The 16,816-nt window shown below is 36.5% G+C and overlaps 1 protein-coding gene across 3 annotated transcripts in view; it reads right to left on the bottom strand.

The window, feature by feature from the left end:
* Positions 1-16,816, bottom strand: part of TMEM117 (transmembrane protein 117) — a 179,782-nt gene that overhangs the window by 109,818 nt on the left and 53,148 nt on the right. The gene's annotated exons all lie outside the window — the stretch shown is intronic.

Here is a 16,816-nt window from a genome sequence, read left to right as displayed (position 1 = left end):
GCACAGGCGTTTACACAGGCTACAAAGAAGGATGTGTTTAGATGTGGCACCACAAGCTTCCATTACTGTCAATTTAGAAGAGACAGAGAGTGTCAGAATAACTGAAAACATACATAAAAGACTGCAGATACAGTTCCTGATCTGTATTTGTCACTCTAAAATGACAGAATGGCAAATGAGACACTTGGTAGCAATTCACTCAGCTGAAAAGCTGTTCTTCTAATGTCAGAGCCATGGGGAACTGGAAGGTGCCCAGAGACAGTAAGACCTGCTGTCTTATAAACTGGCACATCATAATGAGGATGGCATAATGCACAGCTACCAGCAAACAGGACAGAGAGCACAGCAGCGATTCGTCCAGTCCCTAACCATCCCCAGAGCATGCTTTAGACATACAGACAAAACTTCTATGACACCAGAACAGAGAGAATTAAGAGGCACTGAACCAGGGATTTTGCTTGACAAGGCATCAAAGAGGTAACAGCCACAAGAGGATCAGCAGGCTAATCTCCAAGACACAAAAATATGAGAAGCATAACCAGCTTGGCTATAGAAAAGCAGATCCATGGCACAGTGCAGAACACCTGAGACTGACAGACCAATTGTGTAGCTGAGCATCACCGGTCGGTAACTTATTTATACATGGATTTTCTAATCAGGCAGCAGAACTGTAATTCTGAAAACCTCTGCTCATCATTCTACAGGCCTGAGAGCTGCGTGAGTTACTCTGGGGACTTTGCTTTTAGAGCTCCCAAGCCATTAGAAGTTCTGCTGCTAGGATACACAGGAGCTCCTCACTGTCCACAGGGACAGGCCATTGAGTTTCTAGCTTTACAAGCCTGCCTTTAAGACAAGGCCCATTGAAAAATGCAGCAATTTCAATTCTGTCTGTTAATGTAGAAGAGGTATGCAACTTCAATGGTAGGGTACACAAGAGATTCAGTCCCTACTCCAAGGGACACTGGTTTAATGCCCTTCAGAGTTACAGAATTGAACCTCACTGTCATTCTCAACATGAAAAAATGATGACACAAGAGCAGAAGAAATATGTGTTGCAGGACACCATTAGATGAGGTGAAACTGAGCTGTATACTCCATATTTTTTATAAATATCATCTTTCACATAGAAGAAAAATATTTCCTTTCCTTCACTTTTTGAATGGATGCCACTGGTCAGTATAGGTGTTTAGATTACATCACAACTACAGTCCAAATTAAGGTGTCTAAGCAAATTGGGACAGGATTTTTAACATATTTTTGCTCTTAATGTAGCTTTTTCTACTGCTAGTTGTAGGAGTTTCCTGTGAGGGTTTTTGTGGATCTTATTCCAACAAATCAAGCATAAAGCACTTGATGTCTAATAGAGTCTGGACTTCTCTTTAGGGATCAGGTGACATTCATACAGATTGACTTTTGCCTAATGATGCTAGCCTTCCTAGGCCGTCTCCACAATCAATGGATCTGGCAGCAATTAAAAGCAGGACATTAATTTAGATTATTTTCTTCTATGGCATGGTGATGTCATATGTGAAAACAGCCAACAGCTTACGTCTAAAGGAGGTGCAAAATGCAAATCATACTGCCAGAGGCTGTGAGAGTCTGCATCTCTGCTGGGAAAATCTGAGGGATCAGCAAATTCAAAAGCATTAAGGACCTCCACTAAGGGAGGAATTCAGCCCCCCTGGTAAAAGTAAACTTTGGTGAGTGTTGGCACATGCTTCCAGCAAGTTTAAATGTACCAGTGGATTTGGTGCACCTACATTTTTGTGTGTGTCTGTCAAACCCTAAATGACAAATAAAATTGGAGACAATGAATGGACAAGTTGGGAATTGAACCCAGATTTCTTCCCTCAGATGAGCACCTTTCTCCATCATTACATAAGTGCTGTGATGAAAATTATGTACTAACCCCACAAATTGCACTACAAGGAACTTATGATGGACAGGATAGTCTGGGGAAAAGCATAAAAGGTGCCTGAAAAAAAGAATTAAACAAACTGATTTTTCAAATGCATTATGTCCATGATATCATTTACAAACTTCTCAGGAGTTTTGCTATTCATGTGCAATGTGTATCATAAAAACATATATTCTGTTTAGTCAGAAAGAAGAAAAAAAAAAGGTTGCAGAGTGCATTAGCTTTTTCTTTTTTCTTTTTTTTTTTTTTTAATACAGACTACAATACTCAGCCAAGGATTGGCTGCAGAAACATTTCTAATTATACTGTGAACAGATGAATGCTCCCCTGTTCACACATAGCACAGCCTTACCTGTCCCCAGCACACACTCACACCAGCACTGCAGCTTATATGTAGCTGCTTCTGCTTCCATTCCAACTCTATGACTGTTGCATAAGTTGTTTTTACTGAAGCAACGACACACAGGGTTGCCTCTTACATGCCAGTTTGATGCTGCAGGAGAGAGTTTGATACTGCATGGCTAAGAGATTTGCTTGTTGAGAATTATTTTAGTGGATAATGAAACAAGTTAGGAGAATTGTGACAAGTTAAGAGAATCACGCCACTTTTTAGCATTTCTTTTAACAGGCTAGTAAAATTCTGCAACTAATCTGCAACACTGTACTATGTGCTGGTACATTAAATGACCTATTTGATTCACTCCGTGTGCCTGTATATTAGGATATCAAAATAGTTTTACAGTAAAAAGTGCCAAAATGCGAGATAAAACAGGTGCCCAGGGACACAAAGAAGACAAGTGTTATAGACATGCTTAGCTTAAAATACAGATAATTTGTTTGGTGTGTGGTATTTCAGAATATTTCAGGTTTTTCAGCTACTAAAATTAAAAAATAACAGATTTGGAAATAGTATTCATGTATTTGAAAAAGCAACAAAACTAAAGAATATATCAGGCAATGCATTTATAAAGATGAAACTAGATTAGTAGTTTAGAAAAAGAGATGTAGTGAAACTTTTTTTAAGAAATAAATAAATAATTGTTTTTAAACTTGGTGAGATACTGGTAAGAATGGGTTTGAATAATGCTGCACTGGCTGTACCCTTCAGAAAGGGCCATGGCTTGCACATGTCCATGCTTGGTTTTACATTTTAATATGTCTAAGGGAAAAAGACAGATGTGTAGCATTATTCTCAGAAATTGAAGTTAAAAGACAAAGAATATTATTCATTAAAAAAAAAAAAGAGAACCATTCATACCATCAATAGAATATAAACAAAATTAAATAAAATAATATATCTGGAAATCCATCATTTTAACCAAGTGCTTTGACAACTTTAAAACTTCTGTGAATTTCAGCAAAAGTTTGTACTTTCTATGTGTTTCAGCTTTAGGGATGACAGAGAAGTTTAAATGCACTATTACAATGAATAAACAAGTAACTGCAGTATTATTGCTATTCAGAAAGGTGAAAGTAGGACAATTTCCAGTTGTTACAAAACACCAAATAGACTCTGCTTGTAAACAGCAGTCCAACTGGGAAAGCAGAAAAATATTTAACTAATTTTTAATAAAAATGTGTAAGCATTCACAGATGATGCAACTTTGCATATTAATCATTCTTTAACTTACTAAACTTCCCTGAAAATTTGATTTTAAAAAATTGGGGGTATTTATTTTAAAATAATGAAATGCCAACTACAAAAAACATGCCATAAGTTAATGAGTTGGAACAGAGGTAACAAAGAAATGTTGACACAGAATCTCTTCTGACAGATACTCAGTGATCATAATTGAAGAGAATTTGAGCTGGATCTGAAAAGAATTGTAAGCCACAGCTTTAAAAGGGATACTACAATCTGATACAGCTACAAGCAAGCCCTAAATAAGAATCTTCTGAAGCACTTTCTCTGCAAATGGTTTGTTCTAAAATATTATCAAAGTTCTACAGCCTGCAAACAGTTCTACAGGTGCAAACAGAAAGTATCTTTCAGGTTGGGTGGGGTTTTGAGCAAGCTGGTCTAGTGGGCAGCATTCCTGCCCATGACAGGGGGGCTGGAAGTGGATGGTCTATAAGGTTCCTTCCAACCCAAATCTTTCTATGATCCCATGATTCAGTTTTGTATATTTGGCTTAAGATTACTTGTTTATATCAGTCTTACTTAAGTCTATAAAATCAGGCAGAGATATAGAAACTAGAGTTAAACAAAAATTATTTCCCATGCTCACAGATACCTTTGAGAAGAAATGGAAGGAAAATGAGGCTTGACAACTCAGGGGCTGGTCTGAGGATTTGGTTGGCTTCCCTCATGATGTACTATCAGCAGCAGATTGCAGAGCAGATGGAAAAGAACTAGACTTCAAGCAATGTACAAATTATGAAATTGAGGAGATTGTTTCTTTACTGTATTACTTGAAAACTGTATATAAAGAACAACTGTGTCTAGGGCCAGTCATTTGACAGGAGCTGGCATGTAATTGCAGCAGAGAGTTTCACATGGAAAACACAGCAAAGACAGCCTGTTCTTCCACTCCTTGGCTGCCAAAGCAAACACCTTTGCTGTGACTTCTTAATCATCCAATGGTTGATACCAGTCCAACACTTGATATAACTTTGCCTTGTATTGTACTGACTGCTTTATTTTCTGGTCCCTACAGTACTCAACATTTTAAATAAAATTATCATTCAAATATAGAGGGAAAAGTGACAGAATGTTTTAATTTTTTACCCTCAAATCAACAGCTCTCCATTGCCCACTGTCCATATACAGTCTTTTTTTAATGTCTTGCACATGAGTTATCAGAAGACAGACACATCAGAACCACACACTGCTCAGGTTTTTGCTTCACCACTGTCACTTGTAAGACCACTATAAGACACATAAATGAAGAAAACACAGATTTTGTGGTCTGAACTTCATTGAAAAGAATATTCTCCTAATTTTGTAGTAGCACATCTTCAAACAGTGAGAGAGAGAGAGAAAGAGAGAGAGAGAGAGAGAGAGAGAGAGAGAGAGATGTATGCACATGCCTTTTTGACAACCGGACACTAAGCTTCCGTGCATTTGGCTACATTTTTAAGGTCAGTTAGTTACAAATACCACTGAGTTTCATCTCAGCTACAGACTTTAAAAAAGTTTCAATTTCAACTAGTAATTCTAGGATTCCCTGGAAGAGTCCACTTCTCTCCAGAGTCAATGGAGAAGCATTTCACAGACATAACTCACCTGATTCATCTTAAACATCTGCACTGGGTCTGGCTGAGACTGAGTCAATTTTCTTTAGAGCATCTCATATGGTGCTGTCATTTAGATTTGTGACCTAAAGAGTGCTGATAACACACTGAGGCTGTTAGCTTACCTTGTTAACATGCAAGAACACCTCTGAATCAGATGAATCATCTTCTGGGGATTTCAGTTCCATTAAATGCAAAAGTAGCTAGTTAAATGCAAACTCATCTTTATTGGATTCTTAAACTATGAAATATGACCAAAATATGGATGTTTACGTTTTAAGACTGGCATGGTTCAGATTTCTAGAGTGAAGGCCTAACATTCCTTGTAGGTCTACACATATCCCAAACTGTAACTAAAACCAGTGACTTCAGTTAAAATATATAGTCTGGAAAATACCATTCTAACTGGAAAAAATTACCTTTAAACTTATACATAAGATTGAAAAATACACTCCCAAATAATGTAAAAGATTACATGGTGAAACATTGTCAGTAAGAAACCTCTAAAAGAATGAGCAAACTTCAGTTAAGATTTTATTAAAATATTTTGTTAAATCTAAAGTTGAAAAAATGACAGCAAGACAGATATAATTAAATAAACTGCGGAGTAAATATCTTTGTCTGATGCTCAGTGTGGAAAACATTTAAAAATGCTACTCTTTAATGATAATTTGATCCAGAACTAGTTTTATACTGGCTGGAAGTTATCATCCACATGCTACCAGCCAAAGCAAATGGGGTCCTTAATAAGGATAACCTGAGATCTTTACCTTGGATGGTCCAGGCATCAGGAACACCACCATGTATTTTACAGTATTTCCTAAGTTTACATATTGATTATGTGGGAGATTTTGTAACTAAACTGATATTCTACACTGATGAGTGGAAGAAGTAGAAGGTTACTGAAAGGCTTGGCAGATCAATTCTAAACACTTCTCTCTGCTCAGGAACAACAGTGTAAAAATTCTCCCTGTGAGCTGAAGCCATGAGAATGCTTAGAAGCATATAAGATCAAATTTAATTCTTCAAGTAAAACCAAGTGTCTTAAGCCTTATACAATAATATTTGGTATTTTAAAGGAGAAGATAGAATAGTAAACAGCACATTTTCAAGCAGCAATGCTCACACCACTAAGAAGGTACAAGGCAATAAAGTAATTTGAGACCTAATCAATAGAAAGTAGTCATTACAAGAAGAGTATGATTACATTATCATATTTCAGAACTTTAAAATCTTATTTATAAATAACATTTAAATACACTTTACCTTAAACTTATATTATTTTTCAAAATAAATATTTTTCTAGATATATATCAGATATATTGCCTGCTTTTTTCCTTTTTTTAAAATGTCTTTTTCACACACTCTCATGAACAAAAAAGTATATGCATTCTAAATATAGCTTTAAATTATTCATAATACTGCACACCTCCATTGTTACACACATTGGGTCTGGTTGAGATAGATTTTCTTTCATTTTAGCAGCCCATGCAGTGCTGTGCTTTGCATTTCTAGCTACAGGGGTGTTGGTAACACTCTGATGTTTTGGCTATTGCTTGCACAGCATCGGGGCTCTCTCTCCAATGCAGCACTCAGAAGGCCAACAGGCTGCAGACAGGCAAGAGGTTTGGAGGGAGGCAGCTGGGCACCTGATCTGAACTGACTCAAAAGATATTCCATACTGTATGCATAAAAGGGAGGAGAAGAGAGGGATATTTAGGGTTGTGGTGTTTGCATTCTGAAGGAATTGCCATGTGTTCCAATTCCCCATTTCCCAGAAATTCACTGGACATCTATCTGTCTGCTGGTGTGAAATGCAGAATAAGTTTCTTCATTTTTTTTCTTCCCTTCCACAGGTGGCTTTTGGGTTTTTTTTTTATTAAACTATCTTTACCTCAACCCATGATTTCGTCCATCTTATTTTCTTTCTGTCCTCCTGAAGGTGGGTGCTGGCAGCCAGCCAAAATCAGCCCTCCATAATATATTCTGTTCATACTGACTTTCTAGAAATGAAATAGTCCACAACAGATAAAGTAGTAAGGACTTTGATTTAACATTAATTTAAATGTTCCTAAGCAACATTTCAAATAAAAATCATAACACCAAATTTCTGGTAGGACTTCAGAGATCTCCAGCATCTACATTAATCAGATTTATCTCTCAAATACTTACTGTTAAATAAGATTAGGGATTTTTAAAAAATTAATTCTCTTCATTTGCTAATATAAATTATTTACCAAACCAAACTTCTCCATAAAATTTCATTTTCATATTTTTTTCCAATTTCTCTTAATCTAGATAGAAGTACGGCATTCTTACATACAGATTAATTTTGTATCATCCCCTTCTGGCCTCTGTCTGGGACGTTTATACCGTTTATATCCCCAGTTCAAAATTTATGAACGAGAAAATTTCACAATTATGATAAATGTGTCAACCTAGTGAGAAATTTTAACATTACACGACAATGCAGATGGTCCACAAAAACTCTAAAAATAAGTATCACCATGCCTGCGAGTTATCTCCTGCAATGTTTAAAGAACATTTTCTTGGATTTGTTTGAAGTCTGTTCAGCCAGTAGTCTGTCACATTTGTGAACTGAAATCCCATTTCTTGTTCTGTACTGAAAATGAAAACAAAATCCTCTGCTAGATAAGAGAAAAAAGAATGGATTGTGACACTGTCTCTTTTGATTTACTGGTTGTACAGGCACACTGTGCATTACACTGAGTCATCTCTTAATTTCCCCAAAGATTTTATCTCAGAACTGGCAGGAGACCTCTCCCTTGCAGGAATCCAGTTCCACTTTTTCATATCCGTTTTTCACATTTCCTATTATACTGGAGGGGGGTCATTTACCAGTGCTTAAAGCTGGTAAATTTTTACTCTTTTCTGTAGTGACCAGAACTCAACTGTTCTACAGGTGATCCTTTACTCCAAATAAAAACCCAGACAAGTAACACTGCAAATACATATTACATATTTTCCTATTTTTATACTTCTCACGAACACATAGAATAGTTTAGGTTGGAAGAGAACTCTGGAGATGACCTAATGCAAACTTCTGCTCAACTCAGGTTTGATTTCAACCTGAGCATGTTGAGGGGTGTTGAGATCTTCCCTCAGCAGCAGAGCACAATCCAAACTGTGGCTGAGGCTGGAGACCTCCCCAGTTGCTGTGGTCAGAGGTGAGGAGTAGCACAAAGGACAGGCACTGCCATGCTGAAGGTGCCACTTGGGAAACTGTTTAGGGTTTTATTAGAATAACAGTACAAATATTCCTGCCCTCTTTTGCAGCTTGGATGAGCGATTTCAGGAAGACTGACAGGAGAAAGAATTCCAAAAGAAAAGTTTACTCCATGTTCTGCATACTTTAAATACATTTCAACTGATCAGTTTTGGAATGAAAAATACTATTCATCTAAATTTGAAGTAAAAGTTATATCTTCTTTTTATTATTTTCTTTTTCTTTTTTCTTTTTTTTTTTTGTTTTTTTGTCAGAAGTGTATCGATCGGCTATGTTTTTGTAGGGGGTTTTTGTGATAAACATTTTGAACTGATGAAAAAGTGCATTCAATTTCTGAAAATTTCAGATTATTTACATTCATCTTGGAAGTAATCATGTTGGTAGATAAAGAAAAACACAGTTAAAAGCACAACCAAATGTGTTAACTGGTTTCGGACAGAAAGAATTCTTGTTAAACAAGGATTTGCCAACAGAATGATAAATAAAAAGCTATAGTTTTGGATAGTTAAGAAGAAATCTTCACTGGTCAGGCTTTGGTCTTTAACTGAACTGCTGAAATAGAGAGCAATTATAATTTTTTTAAAGTATATATTTTTCTATCCCCCTTAAAGGAAAACAAGACTTTGGCATTAGTTTATCACATTGTCAGGAAGCTTTCCTAGGGCTGAGAGAACTCCTTACTAATAGAGCACTCAGGAGTGAAAGAAACCCTGCCCCCAATGAGCAGCCTACGGGTGTCCTCCAGAGGACAGCTGGATTCTTAAGGTGGTGTGGATATGATACAGTTTCATTTACCTTTCCAACATACTTTTCCACCTTGTGTTCTCTCTAATCTGTTGCAGGCTTGACAATATCTGGCACAGCCCCACGTCCATCCTGTAAGTGGTATGGCTGGCCGTGACAGTGAGCACAGTGCTGCCTTCCTGTGCAAAGGTACTTGTGGGGAGACAGCACAAGCCACGTGGCTTTTTCCAGATAGCAGAATAAGTTAGTGTTTGGAAAAGAAGTACATGAACTCTGCCTTCAGTCTGCAAGAGGAACAGCCAACAGAAGTTTTCTGAGGAGGGTTTTACACCACTTTTCTTAACGCCCTTTGTTTTAGAGTTCCTATCATTACATGCTTCTCTCTTTGTGTCCCTCAAAAAAGATTTAGTTATTAGCGCTTCCTTTTCTCACAAAATGGTATATGACTACCATAAGATAAAACTGAAACCTCAAATGAAAACTTATTTATAGAAAATACATCAATAGACACATTTTTCCACAAAACAGATGATCATTAAACCAAAAAAATCATTGTTCTTTAAGTCAAGGTGAAGTAAAGAAACCACATATGATTTGGCCAGAACAGCAAGGTAAAAAGTAGCTACACTTCAGATGCACTTCCTTATCAGGGATTTGTTTTCATTTAAAAAGGTCATGTTTTCCCTTATGGAAACTTTGTGACAGAAGTGTCTCCTCATTAAACAAACTCAAGCAGTTAGCTTCAAAACAATGAAGAAAGATTGTTTTCGGAGTAAGACCAATAAGTCAATCCTGTTTCTTTAAAAGCTGAATAGACTGTAGAGACAGTCAGTGTTTCAAGTCCTTCAAGAGAGAAAGTAATCAAGAGAATAGAGTTTTCTTGATGCCACCAGCAGTGCCAGTTTGGAACAAATATTAGCTTTCAATAATATCAGATGACCTCCAGGGCATAGAGAGAGTCGAAAATTGAATGGATCCTGTGCTACTGGAAGAATTTTTTCCCCCAGATAGTCTGGGGATAAGTTCCCCGAAAGATGAGAAAGAGAAGTAGTATACGATGACACGTTTGGCAGGCCAAATTTGAAATGCTGACACTTTTTGTTCTTTCTGTTGTAAGATACTGCCATACATTTGTTAAGAATGTTTGAATAACTTTTCTGAGGCATTTTCAAATAATCATAAGCCCTGTGGTCAGCTTGAATAAAATATATACAAAATATAAGGTAAAAATGGGGTCCATAGCCAATACTTAATCCTTCTGCGCAGGGGTGCAATAATGCAAAAGAGTCTCACTGGATACAGAAGAGATCAGCTCTAAGAAAAAATTGGCAATGAAAAGGTTTGCTATCAGTCTCTCTTCTGCTGGGCAATGCAGCCACTACAGTAAACCTTCTTACTTCAAGCAGATTTTTGCCACAACAAAGGCCTTCATTATTAATTGGCAGTTCCTTCAAGAGCTGATGACTATGGGTGCAAAAAGAAATTTGTATTTCAGGCAGGCCAAATGAGTAAGTGACTACTGCTTACTGGAATAAGAGCCATGAAACAATAGTGTAGCAAGTGCCAAAAAGAGAAGTGATGCTGAAAGAGAGGAACTCATCTATTTCTATTTCAGACTTTGTGTGGCCTCTAGTCTAACTCATGAGTCTTTTCTTAATGGAGTGAACCTACTCAGAGCCAATCAGTTTATAGCTGGAGAAAAAGGAATGTTCCTTGAGTTTTGTAGTACTAATTTCAGGCTCCGACTACTGCTTTCTTGCAGATGCTGCTTACATAATTTTGTTCTTATGCGTGATGTCCAACTGAGGAGAATTTCTTTCATACTTCATGTTTTAAACTACTTTTTAACAATATTTTGTCTATAATATTTGAGTTTCAATTTAAAAATAAGTTATGTGTTGATTAGCAGTGTAGTTTTTGATTTATGGATAAGAACCCTTGATGGCACTCATGAACTTCTTGAACAGGAAGAAGGGACTGAGAACTTGAAAAATTGAAGCTTTGGGGATAAAACCTTTTTAGATTTGGTCTGTTATCCCAGCACTGACCTTTGAGAAGATTAACAGGTTAAAGGTTAGCACAGTAGATTGTTAATTTTCCAGATCAATCTGCCATTTCAAGTGCAGGAATATGAGCTCTGCAGGTGGGAAAAACACTGTCAGTACAGTGGAACACCAATCTGTTACCCTTCCAGGCTCCATCAGAGAATTTTTGAGACTAAGATCCTGAAGGTAAAACTGTGAAATAGCAAAGTGAAGCTGCCACTGAGAATGTAGATGGTATAAGCCAACATGCTTTGCCTTAAAACAAATGTTTTAAAACTTTTAAAACAGATGAAGGTTCAACTTCTGACTGGGGAAGTGGTTCCTAGAACCAGGTTCTTTTGACTAGAGGAGAACTTGCAGTGATAACAAAAAAATTATTTGGAAATTATATTTAGAGCAGCATAAAACAGATTTACCAGAGTACAAACAGCACATGGAAATACTAATAGCAGATGTCATTATAACTGTTTTTCAGGGCCTTGGCTTTTTCCATTGTTTGTTTATGGGTTCTAGAAATAAACATGTTTGTTGGTCATTAATTAGTCTCTGGAGGTCCAGCTCTTTCTGTCTTATTGGCATTCTTACAGTCTTAAGCAATATAAAGGCAACTCACATGGTGATATAAGGAGGATCCACACTAATGACGGATTTGTAAAGTTAAACCAAAAATGAAGCAAATACACATTTAACCTGAATTATATTTTACAATCTAAATTACCTGAGTAATGTTCATGCTTACCTTCTAGCATAAGTGTGTGTGAGGCGTTCTGAGCCTGATTTTATGTAAGTTCTTTATGGAAACAAGACCCAGTCACCACTGCTCAATAGCATTGCTCCCTCCTCTCCTCCTGACAATATTTTTTACAATTTTCTTGAATGATATTGACTACAGTTAATTTTCACTCCTTTTATAATTCTAAATATTGCATTGCATTAATAAATACGAATTATTAAAGGCAATAAATAAATTACTCACTTCTGTGTGGGGGTATTTAAGCTCATTTTGACTGATATAATCAAAATAAGCTTTTGTTATAACATTTTGGACAGAAAGGCTGTTACGATCAAAATTAATGTTTCTCAAAATCTCAAAATGTAAGTTCCTTCAAGACAATCCTGTACAGAACTCACACTGTTCTTGTGTTAGTAGGACTGAATCTTGGTCATATACAGGCAGGTTTGCTGGAAAATAGTTTTGTAAATTCTGCTTTTCACCAAATCAATACTGCAGTTAACAGGAAAGGTAGAGTAACATAGTAACTGTATGGGTTACTATTTTATGTCAACAACACTTGAAATGGTTTGTGCAATGAGGTTTTAAACAACTGCATTACATGGCCATAAGATAGCCTAAAATATCACTATGACATTCATTAATTTATTCTGACAGGATTTCATTAGTGGAATTGAAAGGCATCATGTTACTAATCTGCTGTGTTTCCCTAAAATAACCCGACCAACGATATTAGGGATTTATGTGTATACCCTGTCCAAAGGCTTTTATCTTGGATCCATTCCAGCCTTGAAATAGGTCCCACTGAGAATTATTTACTTCCAAACTGGTAATAGTCAATAACTCTAGAAGCTCAATTGAACAGTTTCAAGTCAATGAAATCTTACAAATAGGTTCAAAGTTTACAGTGCCTGCTCAGTATTATCAGGTTACAGGAATCAATAATTTTTACAATGCTTTAAAATTTTAAGCTAACCATCTTTTTAACTGTGTTCTTACCTTTTAGAAGCCTACACTCAATGTCTTAATAAAACCATAACATAACTGAAGTAGACAATATTTCAGCAACTACAGTATTTCCATGGGTTTATTAATTACAAATACAAGTAGAGAGACAAAATAAGCATAGTGGTCCAATGAAACAATAGATCTAAATACAAGTTGCATTAAGGATATAAGGAGTACATTACAGCATGTCAGGAGTAGTAAAACACATAACTAGCCCCTACATTCATGTGACTTCCAGAGAGAAAGTGAGAACTTAGATGTTTTACTAGGTACAGTTAGGTACTGAAAGATACTTTTTGGTTTTGAAATAAATTGTGCTGCAAGCTGGCTGGTATAGTCAGCTTTAACAAAACATTTACCTTCAGGTATATCACTAGAGCTAGTTATATCAGAAAGTGTGTACTTAAATTAAGCATGATTTCCTGAACCACAGTATACTGGTAAAACCAAGTTATTTGGAAGTAACCTAATAATTCTGGGGAAACATAGGCCTTTTCTTATCAGTCACTGCACAGCAGATGTTTCTCACCTGGCTTAGGTGATACAGTCTGCTGGGTGTCCTCAGCATTCATATAGGAAAAGTGAACAAAACCAGAAATGAATAAACAAACAATCAAAAATATTTTAAAACAATTGCTACAAAACTACATCCATTACAGGCCTAGATCTCCACTACTTTGTGTCATGTATGTAGGGCTTCACAGAAAGTGAATAGAAAGTTACTAAGGAAAGTTGCATACATTTTAGTTTGGCAGATGACTGGACTACTCTCAGGACAAAAATTCCTTACACACACAGGTAAACAATACAAACTAAGAACAAGTCACAATATATACCGATGATAGGAACATACAAAACCAGAAATAATGTCTAAGTAGATGTTATCAACTGTAACAAAGCAAAATGTAATACCAGGTATTCATGTCAAGAATTCCTTCTAGAGACTTGCTTGAAGAAAAGGCAAATGTCAGTAAAAGTCACAAACACTGGATCAGATAGGCAGCTAAGGAGAGCAGCATAGTTCCTTGGATTCACAAATTTGAACAACTCATGGTTTCATCTCAACTGGCTCCCCTCTAAGTGGACTCCTTACTTTTTCAGGGTCATGTAAGTTTCAAATAAGCAGCAAAAAGGGCTAAGGTTGAATATGGGCATCTAAATTGACAAGCGCCATTCTAAAGTGCAATTCTAAAGGCTTTAATCTATTCAATCCAATAGGAAACTACATATTTCTGCACCAACAGAAAGGGTAAAATTAAAAAAAAAGGCAGCAATCAGGGCATTAATAATTAATGAATTAGACATGTAAGCAAAATATCAAAATGAAACAGTATCTGTTCCTGACTGATTCACTACTGAAAGTAGTTGTCAAATAAAATATTAAATACATAGGTATAGCTGTAGTTCTACTTGGAATTGTCTGCTTCAAAATAAAACTTTGTTCATTGATATACAAAGTATTTTGAAGGTATTAATTGAACTACTGCTATGTGTTAGTTTTATGAGTCAAACTAGAGCTAAAAGACTATCAATAATTTAATGCTTCAGTAGGTAATTCTGAATCTCTGCACAAGGCCATGAAATACTGTAAATATGTACCAACTGGACTGCCCTAATTTACATTCACTGATGAGCTGACCCTACCTTTACCTTGTTTCATTAAGATACATTAATGATAGAGATTATCCAGTAAAGGAATCTCAATGTGAGATAGATGGTGGTCATTAATAGTGCACATTACCTTGTTGTTGTACTGCATACAGATTGATTTCACCAAATACTAGTTTTAACATATAATGAAAGGCTCAAACAATAATACTTTAGAAAATTTCTGCAAGATGAGGAATGTAATATCTACAAATTTGGGGCTATTACACATTTGGATATGCTCTGCTGAAACATCCTTATCGGCAAAGCATTCAAGGGCACGTTTAAACTTGCTGTAATTTAGGAATTAAATACACATACTTTCTCATGCAGACCTAAAAACAACAGTAATTTTACTGAATTTTCCCTCTTTTACTTCATTTCACAGCAATTGGCACTGAGTACAAATCTCTGTTCTTAACACAAGTGTGGGGAAAATTATATTGATTCCTTTATTCACATTCCAATTCCTGAATGTTTATCTACATTTTTTATTTACATGCTTAGTTCTGCCATGTCAGTCTTTTGGTTTTCTATTATTTCTCTTTATGCCACCATGCCTAAGGCCTGCTTGCACTGTGGATTACAGTACTGGAGTGTGAACCAGGCAATGCTGACACTGCAAAAATGCCTGGCTGAGGAGGAAATAATTCTGTTGTGAATTAATATCCCAGACACAGACAGACCAAAGAAACCACATGGAGCTGACAAGAGATAAATAAGATCGTGCTGCTAAAATCACTTGCCTTGCTCTAGAGAATGCCAAAATGAGAAAGGCTGACATTCCCACTAACATTTCAAGCTTCCAGACATAAATAGAAATAATTTACTTTAACTCCTTGTAGACAGACATTCATTACCAAAAGCACCAAATGTAGTTGAGCAATTTAACAGATGCCATTTTAAATGAATCCTAAGGCTATAGGAAAAAAAATACATTGGTTCCATACATACTAGGACAAAGGTACAGTTCTAGTCAAATTCTACACCCTAATGGGATATGAAACTTGATGTGTTTATCTCAGAACAGTTCGGGTTGTTGCTTATGTTTTTGGAATTGATAAATTCCAAATTAATTCTAATGACAGAAAATAATTTATGTATCTTTAGCATAATACGTTTTTTATTTTCCAGTAAATGACAGCCTGGGTTGCACCATCCAATGAAAAACAGTAAAGCAACACCGAAGATCAGATGCAGTTGGGCATCTGGGAACATTTCACAGAACCAGAGAAGCACAGAATGATGCTGGAAGAGACCTTAAAAATCATCTGGTTTCAAACCCCCTGCCATGGGCAGGGGCACCTTTCACTAGCAGGTTGCTCAAACCTCCATCCAACCTGACCTTGAACTCTTCCAATAATGGGATATGCACAACTTCTCTGGGCAACCTATCCCAGTGTCTCAGCCCTCATCAAAGAACAATTCCTCCTTCTATCACTTTCAGTTTAAAAGTGTTGACCTTTCTCCTGTCATTAAAGACCCTGGTAAAAAGTCTCTCTCCATCTTTTTTATGATCCATCATCAAAACTTTGCTGTTGGTGCTGTTCCAGTGGAGCCATTTCAAATATGTAATAGGCACAAATACTGAAAGGCTTCTGTAGGGTCTTCCTGGAGCCTTTTTCAGGCTGAAAAATCCCAACTCTCTCAGCCTGTCTTCACAGGAGAGGCTCCACAGCCCTCTGACCAACTTTGTAACTCTTCATAGACCTGCTCTAACAGGTCCATGTCTGTCTTTCACTTAACCCCACAAATGGACGCAGCATTCCAGATGGGATGGCAGGAGAATTGAGCAGAGGAGTAGAATCAACTCCCTCAACCTGCTGGCCACACATCTTTTGATGCAGCCCACAGTAAGACTGGCTTTCTGCGATGCATGTGCACATTGTTGGGTCATGTTTAGCTTTAGAGTCACCGACAGCACAAAATTTAATAAACTAAATACAGACATGTTTCATACAAGCAACAGTGTTAATGAATTGTTTGCCTCACTTGAAGCAGGTTAAGACTATTAAGCCTTTGTTGCTGCCAAGTATGGCAGATAGATTTGTTATTTCCCTAAGAACTTGTCATAGTGTCTCATAGTAAAGATATTTTTACATTCTCTAGTCATTGGTTTGTAAAAAGTATTTGCCTAAGATCATTAATAGATTATACATGTCACGTATATGGTTGCAGTTTAAACGTCTGATTTTATAAATGGTCTATAGCTTAAAGATGACTAGTTCTCCTCCCCAGTA

The sequence above is a fragment of the Pyrgilauda ruficollis genome, unplaced genomic scaffold, assembly GCF_017590135.1.
Source record: "Pyrgilauda ruficollis isolate IOZ18807 unplaced genomic scaffold, ASM1759013v1 scaffold19, whole genome shotgun sequence".
Classification (NCBI taxonomy): domain Eukaryota; kingdom Metazoa; phylum Chordata; class Aves; order Passeriformes; family Passeridae; genus Pyrgilauda; species Pyrgilauda ruficollis.
This window is presented reverse-complemented; position numbering and strand designations above follow the sequence as displayed.